The sequence below is a fragment of the Dermacentor andersoni genome, chromosome 8, assembly GCF_023375885.2.
Source record: "Dermacentor andersoni chromosome 8, qqDerAnde1_hic_scaffold, whole genome shotgun sequence".
Taxonomy (NCBI): domain Eukaryota; kingdom Metazoa; phylum Arthropoda; class Arachnida; order Ixodida; family Ixodidae; genus Dermacentor; species Dermacentor andersoni.
This window is the reverse complement of record NC_092821.1, coordinates 27,030,805-27,045,678: the sequence shown is the minus strand read 5'-3', so window position 1 is coordinate 27,045,678 and position 14,874 is coordinate 27,030,805.

Sequence of the window (14,874 nt, the reverse complement as noted above, 5' to 3'; positions counted from 1 at the left end):
CCTCGGGTACTGTTAAGCGACCGCGGCAAGACTTTCATGTCAACAATGCTGACAGAAGTACTCGGAGCTTGTGGCACAGCTCGTAAGACGACATCCGCATATCACCCACAAACAAATGGCTTAACCGAGCGATTTCATCGCACACTAATAGAAATGATATCAATGTATATCGGGCCAAACCACGACAATTGGGACAAACTTTTACCTTTCGTGACTTTTGCTCACAACACCGCTATCCAACGAACTACGGGATACTCACCTTTCTACCTAGTTTACGGCCGTTCACCGACATTCACCATCGACGCCGCTTTCTTCAATGCCCCAACTAACACCTCGGCCAGTATACTCGAACAGTTCGTCTCGAGACTTGAGGAATGCCGTCAACGTGCTCGCTTCAACACAGAAGTCAGTCAGCTAGATCGCAAGCAACGTTAAGACATCTCTCGTAGCGACGTCTCCTTTCGTCCTGGAGAGGAAGTGCTCCTTTGGAGGCCTATTCGTACACCCGGTTTGTGCGAGAAGTTTGAATCCCGCTTCCTTGGACCCTATATTATTAACGAACAAACATCCCCCGTGAACTATCGCGTTACTCCCGTAGACGTTTCTTCCGACCATCGTTGTCGTGGTTTGGAGATCGTTCACGTTTCGCGCCTAAAACGATTCGTTCGGCGTTCCCCTCCTGGCTAAGTCGCGGCCTGGCTGGCCGCTTGCGCGTGCGGGGAAGTTAGTGTGAGCATTATTCATACGCTCCATATTCTCACCTGTACATACTCATCATCACCGTTTTGGGGCCTGGTGGTGGGGCTCTCTCTCAAGAGAATAAAGAAAAGACTGGCTGCCTAAACCCCGTCTCACAATCTATATATATATATATATATATATATATATATATATATATATATATATATATATTGACACGTCTACTTGTTTGTCTTTATCGGGCGACACGTTTCACCGCCTAACAAATGTTGTCGCACAGAGTAGGACGCGCCTGCATGTATGGAAAGTTTCTGGAATATTATCGATGCTTCCATCCTCTGTCTGTGACCGAATCTTTTGTACTCTGATCACATGTGTGCGCGACGCGAATAATGTAGAACTTTGTGGAAGGCACGCGGGTCCCAGTGGTTACTCTGCAACATTCGACGACTGATGTATAAAAGCCGACACTCTTGACCCGCTGATCAGATTTAGACGACCGTAGATCGTGCTCGCCGCTACCGTTGTTCAAGTTCAAGTTTATTTACCAGACAATATGCTGGAAGGTCCGCTGGGCTAAAAGCCGTAAAAACGGCTTGATGGGGCCCAGGTAACCATTACATGGCAGTAGCTATACAAGGTGCGGAGGAAAAGGACTAAGATACATTGTTACAAAGGCAAAAATGAAAAAGACGCAGATTACAATGCATAATGTAACATTCATAAATCACACAAATACACTTGAAATACGATGCACATGAAAATGCATATGCAAATTTCGACACATAGTACCGCATATTTACACTCACACCAACACACTAAAAATGCTGCAAAAAAATTAACGTTTTTAGCAACCGATTTGCGAGCAGCATATATATTATATATAGTAGATATTTATAGATACTGAATCTTTTACTAGCAAACAATAGAACAAAAGAAAGAACGTAACTGTTTTTTACTGCAACTGGTTGTGTTTTCATGCGGGTTCAGTGTTGTTGGGACGTTGTATGCCAAAGCTTGATATTTATAAGTTGTACGAAATCGGGTAAGGACCATATATGGGTGTTTCTTGTAGGTACTGTAATAACACGACGCTCTAGACATGATAAGGCAGTAATAAAATCCGAGGGTTCTCTGCTTGAAAAGTAGAGTGTGTTCGACAAGCGCTATGAGTAAATATTGTCAACCCGAACTATACTGAACCTTTCAAATGATTTGCATGTGGTTCCCAGACGTTCAATGTTTCCAACGTAGCGGATTATCCTTTTTTGTAGAACAAGTATTTTATTTATGTTTTATTTTGTTGTTGTGCCCCAAATCAACATACAATAATTTAAATGTGAGTTAAATAATGCATGATATACTTGAAGTTTGGCCTTGAGTGGCAGCAGACTACGGCAGCAAGACACGACTCCTGTTAAAGATGATATTTTCCTACATAGGTAATTAACGTGAGCATCTCAACTTAAGTTCGATGAAAAGTAAACCCCAAGTATTTTATGCGTATCAACAATATCTTTTTGCTGTGAATCAAGAATTAACGGCTGGTGAGTAGGCACTATTGTATGTTTAGCATGAAATATTACAGGTTTAGTTTTATTTGGATTAATCTTTAGTCTATTGATTTTTGACCACGAGGAAATCTCCGAAAGTACGTCGTTAGCTCTGGATATTAGATGAGGCAGGTTAATGTCAGAGATAAGTGTCGTTGAATCATCTGCGTATATTACGTACTTAACTGTTGTGTCCGTGTTCACGATATCGTTGATATAAACATTGAACATCAGGGGGCCCAGAATACTCCCTTGCGGTACACCGCAAGTGATAGGTAAGAATGACGAGCTACATTTATTAATGTGTACAGTCTGGAATCTGTTTTGAGGATAACATTCTAGTAAAGATAAGCAACTACCACGAATGCCATTTGATTCTAGTTTGTGCAAAAGAATGCTGTGGTCGAGGGAATCAAAAGACTTGCTGAAATCTAAAAAAAATACCGAGTGTGAATTTGTTTTTTTCAATGCGATGAACTATAGCTTCTTTCAGTGTCAGCAGTGCAGTTTCAGTAGACCTGCCGCTTCGGAAGCCAAACTGTGCGCCTGTTGGGACATTAAATTTATTTAAGAAGGGCGTAATTCGAACAAAGATAATTTTTTCTAGGCACTTAGAGAAGAGAAGAAGGACAGAAATAGGTCTGTAATTACTTTCTATGTTACGATTTCCTCCCTTAAAATGACTGATACTCTGGCTCTTTTCATAGCTTCTGGAAAAACTCTAGATTCGATAATTAAGTTAAAGATATGTGCAAGAACTTCTGTGATGAAATGTATAGCGTGTTTTATAGGAGAGATCTGCAAATTATCGGCATCAAGTTATTTAGCATTGTTTAAGCACATAAAAGTGTGACACACTTCATTTTTACCTGTTGGATCAAGAAAGGTGCTCTGCTTCATATTACCGCGTCCTGTAGCCAATTACATGTGTTCATTGCATAGAGTTACTGCGTTTAGGAAGTGGTTGTTGAAGTGATCTGCTAGTGATGTGCCAGTTAAATCGCGACCGCCAAATGTTGATCATTCAGGCAGAGCATGTTTATTTTCACGCCCAAGTATATCATTGATGAGCTTCCAAGTGGCGTTACATCGTTGTCGACCAGCATTTTCAATAATACGACGATAATAGGCTTCTTTAGCACCTCTGAGTCCTGCATTTAGTCGATTTCGAAGTTTCTTAAATTCTTTCAGCACTTCCATAGAGCGTGCGCGCAAGAATGAATGATAACAGGTATTTTTAGTTTTTATCATTTTCAGATGCTCACGGGTGACCCAAGGTTTTTATACTTTTTTAAAGGTTTGAAAGTTTTGAAAGGAAAATGTTTCGCGTAGATACGAATGAAAATTTTAATGAAATCATCATAATCGTCATTTGCAGTTTTCTTCTCCTTTACAGTGGACCAGCTTTGATTCATTATGTCGTTTTTGAATAATTCAATACTCTCAGCTGTTATTTATTGAATTAGCAGCTGCTCCTGTCGTAAATCTTTATTTAGTGGTTCGTTATCGTAATTTAGAAAGACAGGACAGTGGTCACTAATATCAGATATAATAGTACCTGCGACAATAGTGTCAATATTTGTCACAATAAGATCTAAAGCCGATGCTGTGGAGCATGTAATACGAGTGGGCGTCGTAATTAGGTTAGTAAATCCAGTGGAATTTAACAGGGTGTTTAGTTCGCGGGTGACATTAGTTTCTTCCATCATAATAATACTTAAATGTCCTGCAGAAACCAGGTGTAAGCTGTTATTGCAAACATATCCGAAAAAAGTTTCAAAGAACTGCAAGAAATTGGCAATACTTCCACCTGGGGGTCGATACAGTACAGAAAACCGCTCAAGCTTGCAATGAATTGTTAGTATTTCATAGTCATCAGTTACTACAGTAAATTTAGGGACAATATGGCAATCCTTTTTTGTTGTAATGAGCAGGGCCACACCCCCATCTCGTTTGTTTGGACGATTTAGGGAAAATAAATTGTAACTGTCCAAATTGAATGCCTGATCATCATTTCTTCCCCAAGTTCCCGTCAACATGATAGCGCAAAAGGTTAACTGAAATTGTTCCAGAAGAATCGCGACATCATCCTTCTTGTGGTTAAGTGATCTTGTATTAATATGTAGAACTGAGTCACTTTTTTCCTGACGTGAGCTAACGCACTGGGGAAGGGCAAGCTCCAGATAATCCATATCAAGAAGAAAAAAAAGTTACTATAAATACAGGCAAGCACGTTACTCTAGTTCAACAACCGCCCTGCCTTACAAAAATCTTATCGATGTCGCGCTCGCTTGGTATGTGCACAACAGGTGTTGCGTCGGACTGTCTAGCATATATCTTTCCGTTAAAGGACCACACTGATTTCCATTTCATTTCATATTTATTTTTCACCGCAAGTGACAGCAGCCTTTTCAGCGTCGGGCAAAGATGCTCATTTACGTACACAGGCGGCGAAAAAGGTGTTGAGCTGCTTATGCCCAAGTGTGCATAAGTGAGGCGTGCCTTTTTGGCTTTTCTCAGTACATTATCGCGCTGTACACGAGACTTGAACTGAGCAACAATGTGGCTTTTGTTCTCTATTCTACTTGGTACGCGGTGACATGCTTCCATGTCACCTCTAGCAATCGGCTCACCGATGGCTGCACCAAGTTTGCACAGCAGGTCATCGACACATTCGTTTTCCTTCTTAATGAGACCCTGTAGCTCCAAATTTCCATTCCTAGAGCGCTGCTCACTGCTAGTTACTCGATGCTCTAGATCATTCAAAGAGTTTTTTATGGTCGCGTTTTCTTGGCGCAGAGTGGCATTTACAGTTTCGAGCTGGACGTTTTTGGCGACAGCTTCGTCCAGTTTGTTCTTTAAGTCCACGATTGTGTCATGAGCATAGTCGATACTTTTCGTCATGTTTCTTTGCTCTGTTTTCAATTCTCGTATATCATTTCTGAAATCTCTTTCTACAGTCTCGCGGAACATCTTATGTTCCTTCTGTATTTCTTCCTTAAATTTCAGGCATTCCATTTTCAATTCCTCTTTGATTTTTGCCACAACAAATCAGTTACTGACTTTTGAAACGGAGGTATGGAAATGACAAACAGATGCGGCAACACACAGAATAGCACTGACAACTTGGCAGCAGCGGCGGAACACTGAACAGAAAAATTCGCTAGAAGAAATGCAATTCGCCTATACACTGACCTGTACAGAAGCAGATAAATTAACACGACGTTCACAGTTCCGTCGCCACTGCCAAGTGAAGCAGCCGCTGACGGGAATGCCCCTCTTGTAGACTGTAGCTTGTCACGTGGCATGAGGCAGTAGCAGCACGCAGGCGCCCGACGCAGGCGCCCTCTCAGTGTAGCCTGTTTTTGAGGGCACAAGATCGCCCAATAAAACACGCGTTTTGTTAATCACAGTTTTGCTACCTTCTTAAACGTCAATACCACGTGACGTGTGGTAGAGGTGCTTGTGCGTTCATGTACCCAACGGCCCCGCAAAGCCGCGATCCCAGCCCGAAGGCCGAGGACAAAACCAACATCGCCCAAAACCAGCGTGCTAGCCACAGACTGCGAGGACTGCCCCCAGAGCACGGACTTCTACCTGAGACGACAAGGAACATCGTGGTGAAAACAGCCCCTATGGCTGCCCCAGCGTCCCCCGTTATCCTACAACAACCTTCCGTGGAGTAGCGACTGAAGACCCGGAATCCTGGCTGGAGACCTACGAACGAATCGCGACTTTCAACAACTAGGACTCCGACGGCAAGCTGCGGCATGTATACTTTGCCTTAGAAGACAGCGCCAGAACGTGGTTTGAGAGCCGGGAGTCGACCTTGACAACATGGGACCTGTTCCGTAGCGGCGACCTGCGCACCTTTACGAGCGTCGTGCGCAAGGAAAGGGCCGATGCCATGCTGGACGCCCGAGTGCAGCTACATAACGAGGAGATTGCCATCTTCACGGAAGACATGAACCGTCTGTACCGCAACGGCGGCCCGGATTTGCCCGAGGAGAAGAAAGTCCGCCTTCTCATGCGGGGTGTGAAGGAAGAACTTTTCGGCGCAATGATACGAAGCGCACCGAAGACTGTAGAAGAGTTCCTTCGCGAGGCTACCAGCATTGAAAGGCGGAAGCGGCAATTCAACCGCCGCACGACCTCTACCAATTACGCAGGAATTCAATCACTGGCCACTGACGATCTGTGCGAGACTATCAGAGTGGTCGTACGGGAAGAGCCGCAGAGGTTGTATCCAAAGTCAGAGCTTCAAGTAGCCTCAATCGCCGAAATCGTCAAAGGTGAGCTTGAGCGATCGCTTGGAGTTCCTGAGCTGCAAACAGAATCACTGCAGCCCCAGCCGGAAGTGATGACCTACGCCGCCGTCGCCCGCCATCAAGGCGCCCCTCCACGACCAGGCTAGGGCCCTATAACGCCGCGATTCCGTTGTCCACCGCCGCCACCGCCAGCCCACCCGCCCGTCGCCCAGCGCCGCTACGCGAGGAAGACGGGCATTTGGCGCGCTCCTAACCACCGCCCGGTCTGTTACCACTGCGGAGAAGCGGATCACGTCTACTGCCGATGCCCATACCGGGAGATGGGACTGCTAGGGTTTGACGTGAACGCGCCGCGACCACAGCTTGGTGAACGAGCTCGTGATATCGCCGACTACCTCGCCACCACTCAGTGGAGCCCTCGACGACCGCCCCGTTCGCCGTCACCAGGCCGATACCTGTCACCGCAGCGCCGACCATACACTGGCCCAGCCCGGGGCATGTCTGCGAGCCCATACCCGGAAAACTAAAAGCAGTAACCAATGGAGGTGCGGTTGCTGTTCGTCGAACTGACGAAGATCCTCCGCCGCTGACGAACACGCCAAAGAAAATACCTCGACGACATAACGACACGTCGCCGCCACGACGAAGTCTGAAAGCAAAAATATACCGACGAAAGGCGACCTGACGACGCCACGTATCAGCCACAGGCCAACGCGACGCAGCCGTGATCCCACGCCAAGACCTAACTGTAACGCAAGACAAACAACCACGGACCTCGACGTGCTTCTCGACGGCCACACAGTCACCGCCTTAGTAGACACAGGAGCCGATTACTCCGTCAAGAGTGGACACATCGCCGCTTAGTGGAAGAAAGTTAAGACTTCATGGGAAGGCCCTCCAATACGGACCGCTGGAAGACACCTCATCACGCCGACTGGAATCTGCACGGCAAGAACTACCCTTTATGACCGGACTTACACTGCCACCTTCGTTATCCTCCAGCGGTGTTCACGAGACGTCATTCTCGGCATGGACTTCGTGAGCGAACACGGCGCAATCATCGACCTGAAGTCGAAGTCGATAATGCTGTCGGAAGATAGAGCGATACCGCCGGAGAGCTCTCGTAGTCACCATGCCTTAAGCGTGCTCGAAAGTCAAGTCAGTATCCCGCCTCGCTCCAGCATTGTCATTTCCGTCGGCAGCAAAACACCTGCCGATGTTGAAGGCGTCATTGAGGGAGACCAACGTCTTCTGCTAGACCGTGAAATTTGCGTCGCAAGAGGCATCGCTCGACTGCACGGAGAAAAAACTGAAAGGTTGTTGACAAAGTTCAGCCAGGAGTTCAAGCACATCAACAAGGGCACGACGATCGTGTACACCAAGGAAATTCTGGGAACCAATCATACGTTTGCCCTCTCGGATTCCGCCGCACCTACCCCGGCGACCATGGTTCCCGAACGAGACTACGACATTAATCCAAGTCTCACCGTGATTAAGCAACAACAGCTCAGAAGTCTGCTCCGACGATACAGAGGCTGCTTTTCGACGTCATCGAGGATTTGACAAACACCAGTCGCAAAGCATCGCATAATCTCCGAGGAGTGCGCTCGACCACTCCGCCAGAGCCCTTACCGAGTTCCGCCGCAAACACGTGAAGCTATAAGAGAACAAGTCGACGAAATGCTGCGCGACATCATCCAGCCGTCGAGAAGCCCGTGGGCATCCCCTGTTGTCTTGGTGAGGAAGAAGGACGGAACCTTACGGCTCTGCGTCGACCATCGTCGACTGAACAAGATCAGAAAGAAGGATGTATGCCCCCTACCACGGATAGACGACGCATTAGATCGGCTCTTCAACGCAAAATACTTCTCCTCGATGGATCTCATGTCTGGCTACTGGTAAATAGAAGTCGGCGAGAGAGATCGCGAAAAGACCGCCTTCATCAGCGCCAGACGGCCTCTACGAGTTCAAGATCATGCCATTCGGACTGTGCTCGGCGCCTGCAACGTTCCAGAGCGCCATGGACACGATGTTAGCAGGATCGAAATGGCAGACCTATCTTGTTTACTTGGATGACATCGTCGTCTTCACCCGGAAAGTTCGACGATCACCTTAGGTGGCATGTGACAGTACTAGAGGCCATCAAGTCATGAGCGCTCACTCTGAAGCCAGAAAAGTACGGCTTCTTTTATGATAAGCTTCTGTTCCTAGGCCACGTCATCAGCAAATTTGGAATCCGCACCGAGCCGCAGAAGACTGCTGCCATCGCAAAGTTCCAGCGGCCCGTCGACAAGAAGGCAGTGCGTCGATTCCTTGGGATGTTTGCCTACTACAGGTGCTATGTCAAGGACTTTTGACGAATCGCTGAGCCGCTGACACAGCTAACTAAATGTGACGGCGAGTTGAAGTGGCAAATGCCACAGGCAGACCCATTTCAGGAACTCAAACGACGCATGCAGTTGCCGCCCGAACTTGCGCACTACGACGAGGACGCCGATACCGAAATCCACACTGACGCCAGTAGCCTAGGCCTCGGTGCCGTCCTAGTCCGGAGAGATGGACATGAACACGGCTTAGCTTACGCTATCCCGTCGTTGTCAAAAGCGGAAGGCAATTATTCTACAAGCGAAAAGGAATGCCTCACCATCGTTTGGGCTACAGCGAAATTTCGCCGTTGCCTATATGGCAGGCCGTTCAAAGTTGTCAGCGAACATTACGCCTTCTGTTGGCTAGCAAATTTAAAGGATCCTTCAGGACGGCTGGCGCGGTGGAGCCAAAGACTGCAAGAATATGATATCGCTTTAACCTATAAGTCCGCACGAAAACCTTCTGATGCCGATTGCCTATCACGCGCCCCCACTGACTCATCACCGCAAGATGCCGAAGATGACGACGCCTTCCTTGGCATTTTAAGCGCGGAAGATTTCGCTGAACAGCAACGAGCAGACCAGGAGTTGAAGAACCTCGTTGAGTATTTGGAAGGGCACACCGACGCCATCCCTAGGGCATTTAAGCATGGATTGTCTTCGTTTTTGCTTCAAAACAATCTACTCGTAAAGAAGAACTTCTCATCAGTGCGCGCCAACTACCGTCTTGTCCCGTCAGGACTGCGTCCAGAAGTATTGCACGCCCTATATGACGATCCGCCCGCTGGACACCTCTGATTTTCTCGGACACTATCGAAGATACAGGAAAGGTATTATTGGCCGCGCCTGACCCCCGACGTCGCCCGTTATGTTAAAACATGCCGAGGCTGTCAGCGGCGCAAGACACCACCGACAAGGCCAGCGGGATTACTACAGCCAATCGAGCCGCCTTGCTGACCATTCCAGCAGATCCGGATAGATTTGTTGGACCCTTTCCGACGTCAACGACCGGAAATAAGTGGATCGACGTGGCGATGGACTGCCTCCCTCGCTTCGCTGAAGCTAAAGCACTTCCGGAAGGTAGTGCAGCAGAAGTGGCGAAATTCTTTCTTTGAAACATCCTGCTGCGACATGGCGCCCCAGAAGTCCTCATCCCCGACAGAGGAACGGCTTTTACAGCGGAGCTCACCAAAACCATTCTGCAGCACAGTCAGACAAGGCACATGAATACAACTGCCTACCACCCACAGACGAATGAGACCCTCGCCGACATGCTAGCAATGTACGTCGACGTCAAACACAAGACGTGGGATGTGGTCCTGCCGTACGTAGCGTTCGCTGGTGCAATAAACAACACAGATCACGCCATTCAAGCTCGTTTAGGGCAGGAACCCGACGACGACGCTCGACGCCATGCTGCCGCACGTCACTGACGAGGAGGATCTTGACGTCGCTACCTATCTCCAGCACGCCGAAGAAGCCCGACAGCTCGCCCGCCTAAGGATCAAGAACCAGCAGCCAACCGACAGCCGACACTACAACCTGCGACGACGCTTTGTCGAGTACCAGCCCGGGGACCGTGTTTGGGTATGGGCCCTGATACGCCGACGAGGACTGAGTGAGAAACTATTGCGACGCTCTTTAAGACCCTACAAGGTCATCCTACGTATAGGCGCCCTGGGCTATGAGGTCGTGCCAAACGGCATTTCGCATTCACAGCGGCGCCGCGCACAATCTGAAGTGGTCCACGTGGTGCGTCTTACACCCGCCATGGTTGCTCAGTGTCTATGGTGTTGGGCTGCTGCGCACGAGGTCGCGGGATCAAATCCCGGCCACGGCGCCCGCATTTCGGTGGGGGCGAAATGCGAAAACTCCCGTGTACTTAGATTTAGGTGCACGTTAAAGAACCCCAGGTGGTCGAAATTTCCGGAGTCCTCCACTACGGCGTGCCTCATATTCAGAAAGTGGTTTCGGCACGTAAAGCCCCATAATTTTTTTTTTTTTTGGCGCGTGTTGAGCCCTTTTACGGACGCTGACGAACTTCGTTGTTTTGTTGTTTTCATTGCTACGAGTACTTTTCTTTATTACTTTCGTTTGTTTGCAGCATCGGGTCGATGCTTTTTAAGAGGGGGGTATCGACACGTGTACTGGTTTGTCTTTATCGGGCGACACGTTTCACCACCTAACAAATGTTATCGCACTGCGCGGACGTGCCTGGATGTATCGGAAGTTTCTGGAATGTTATCAAGGCTTCCATCCGCTATCTGTGACCGAACCTTGTGTAATCTGATCGGATGTGTGCGCGACGCAAATAATGTAGAACTTTGTGAAAGGCACGCTGGTCCAAGCGGTTACTCTGGAACATTCGACGACTGATGTATAAAAGCCGACGCGCTTGACCCGCTGATCACATTTCGACGACCGTAGATCGTGTTCACCGCTACCGTTGTTCTCTGAGTGTAGCCTGCTTTCGAGGGCACAAGTTCACCCAATCAAACGCTCGTTTCGTTAATTACAGTTGTGCTGGCTTCTTAACCGTCACTGCCACGTGACAATATATATATATATATATATATATATATATATATATATATATATATATATCGAAATACTGGGCTTCATCAAAGGTCAACAACGTCATGGGCTCCAGCATGTAAAGTTGCTCGCGTACCAGTCACTCAGCATAAACGATCTAGAGTCGGTGCGAAATCGCCCCACCTCATTAATTCACTACCTATACTAATACAATATCAGCGTTTCCTCCTTTAAAGCACAATCTGGGTTATAACCCCTCTCTGTTCGCCGTCCTATATGCAGCCTTTCCCTCTTCAATAAAATTTTTTATTCGTCACTCAACCTCGAGCCTTACATCATCCCCCCGACATACATTTCACACCGGACCGGCCATCCACTTCGATTGTCCCATTTTCGCACCGGAACTGTCACTTCTTCCGCGACTTTCTTTTCCACGTGCTAACAAAGATTGGCGCGACGCTCTCAGCTCTATTGTTTCCATCACCTGCCCACTAGCTTATATTGGAAACTTAACAAATAACCTCTGTTGTTAAAATGAATGCGTCCTAATGTATCTTTTTATGTACAAGCCACCACTTATGAAATACCCCGAATCATCATCATCATCATTATCATGAGCCTGGTTACGCCCACTGCAGGGCAAAGGCCTCTCCCATACTTCTCGATCTACCCCGGTCGTGTACTAATTGTGGCCATGTCGTCCCTGCATACTTCTTAATCTCATACGCCCATGTAACTTTCTGCCGCCCCCTGCTACGCTTCCCTTGCCTTGGAATACAGTCCGTAACCCTTAATGACCATCGGTGATCTTCCCTCCTCATTACATGCCCTGCCCACGCCCATTTCCTTTTCTTGATTTACACTAAGATGTCATTAACTCGCGTTTGTTCCCTCACCTAATCTGCTCTTTCCTTATCCCTTAAGGTTACGCCCACCATTCTTCTTTCCATAGCTCGTTGCGTCATCCTGAATTTAAGTAGAACCTTTTCGTAAGCTTCCAGTTATCTGCCCCGTAGGTGAGTACTGGTAAGACACAGCTATTATACACTTTTCTCTTCAGAGATAATGGCAACCTGCTGTTCATGATCTGAGAATGCCTACCAAACGTACCCCTGCCCATTCTTATTATACTAACTAAATTCCGTCTCATGATCCGGATCTTCGGGCACTACCTGCCCTAAATAGATGTATCCCCTTACCACTTCTAGTGCCTTGCTACCTATTGTAAATTGCTGTTCTCTTCCGAGACTGTTAAACATTACTTTAGTTTTCTGCAGATTAATTTTTAGACCTACTTTTCCGCTTTGCCTTTCCAGGTCAGTGAGCATGCATTGCAATTGGTCCCCTGATTTACTAAGCAAGGCAATATCATCAGCCAATCGCAAGTTACTAAGGTATTCTCCATTAATACTTATCCCCAATTGTTCTCAATCCAGGTCTCTGAATACCTCCTGTAAACACGCTGTGAATAGCATTGCAGAGATCGTATCGCCCTGCCTGACACATTTCTTTATTGGGATTTTGCTGCTTTCTTTATGGAGGACTACGGAGGCTGTGGAGGCGCTATAGATATCTTTCAGTATTTTCACATACGGCTCGTCTACACCCTGATTCTGTAATGCCTCCATGGTTGCTGAGGTTTCGACTAAATCAAATGCTTTCTCGTAATCAAATGAAAGCTATATATAAGGGTTGTTTATATTCCGCACATTTCTCTATCACCTGATCGATAGTGTGAATATAGTCTATTGTTGATTAGCCTTTACGGAATCCTGCGTGGTCCTTTGCTTGACAGGTGTCTAAGGTGTTCCTGACTATATTTGCGCTTACCTTAGTAAATAGTTTGTAGGCAACTGACAGTAAGCTGATCGGTCTATAATTTTTCAAGTCTTTGGCGTCCCCTTCTTTATGGATTAGGATTATGTTAGCGTTTTTCCAAGACTCCGGTACGCTCGAGGTCATGAGGCATTGCGTATACAGGGTGGCCAGTTTCTCTAGAACGATCTGCCCACCATCCCTCAACAAGTCTGCTGTTACCTGATCTTCCCCAGCTGCCTTCCCTCTTTGCATAGTTCCCAAGGCTTCCTTTATTTCTTCCGGCATTACTTGTGGGATTTCAAATTCCTCTATACTATTCTTTCTTCCATTATCCTTGTGGGTGCCACTGGTGCTGTACAAATCTCTATAGAACTCCTTAGCCACATGAACTATCTCATCCATATTAGTAATGATATGGCCGGCTTTCCCTCTTAACGCATATATCTGATTCTTGCCAATTCCTAGTTTCCTTTTCACTGCTTTTAGGCTTCCTCCGTTCCTGAGAGCTTGCTCAATTATATCCATAATATACTTCCTTATGTTAGCTGTCTTACGCTTGTTGATTAACTTTGAAAGTTCTGTCAGTTCTATTCTTGCTGTAGGGTTACAGGGTTTCATACATTGGCGTTTGTTGATCAGATCTTTCGTCTCCTGCGACAGCTTACTGGTGTCCTGTCTAACGGAGTTATCACGGACTTCTATTGCACACCCTTAATGGTGCCTACAAGGTTGTAGTTCATTGCTTCAACACTAAGGTCCTCTTCCTGAGTTAAAGCCGAATGCTTGTTCTGTAGCTTGATTTGGAATTCCTCTATCTTCCCTCTTACCGCTGACTAATTGATCGGCTTCTTATGTACCAGTTTCTTCCTTTCACTCCTCAGGTCTAGGCTAATTCGAGTTCTTACCATCCTATGGACACTGCAGCGCACCTTGCCGAGCACATCCACATCATATATGGTGCCAGGGTTAGCGCAGAGTATAAAGTCTATTTCATTTCTAGTCTCGCCGTTCGCGCTCCTCCACGTCCGCTTTCGGCTATCCCGCTCGCGGAAGAAGGTATTCATTATCCGCATATTATTCTGTTCCGCAAACTCTACTAATAATTCTCCTCTGCTATTTCTAGTGCCTATGCCATATTCCCCCACTGACCTGTCTCCAGCCTGCTTCTTGCCTAGCTTGCCATTGAAGTCGCCCTTCAGTATAGTGTATTTTGTTTTCACTGTACCCATCGCCAATTCCACGTCTTCATGGAAGCTTTCGACATCCTGGTCATCATGACTGGATGTAGAGGTGTAGACCTGTACGACCTTCATTTTGTACCTCTTATTGAGTTTCACAACAAGACCTGCCACCGTCTCGTTAATGCTATAGAATTCCTGTATGTTACCAGCTATATTCTGAATAATCAGGAATCCGACTCCTAGTTCTCGCTCTCCACTAAGCCTCGGTAGCACAGGACGTGCCCACTTTTTAGCCCTGTATATGCTTCTTTTGGCCTCCTAACTTCACTGAGCCCTATTACATCCCATTTACTGCCCTCTAATTCCTCCAATAGCACTGCTGACTCGGCTCACTAGATAACGCTCTAACGTTAAACGTTGCCAGGTTCAGATTACCATGTCGGCCTGTCGGTAC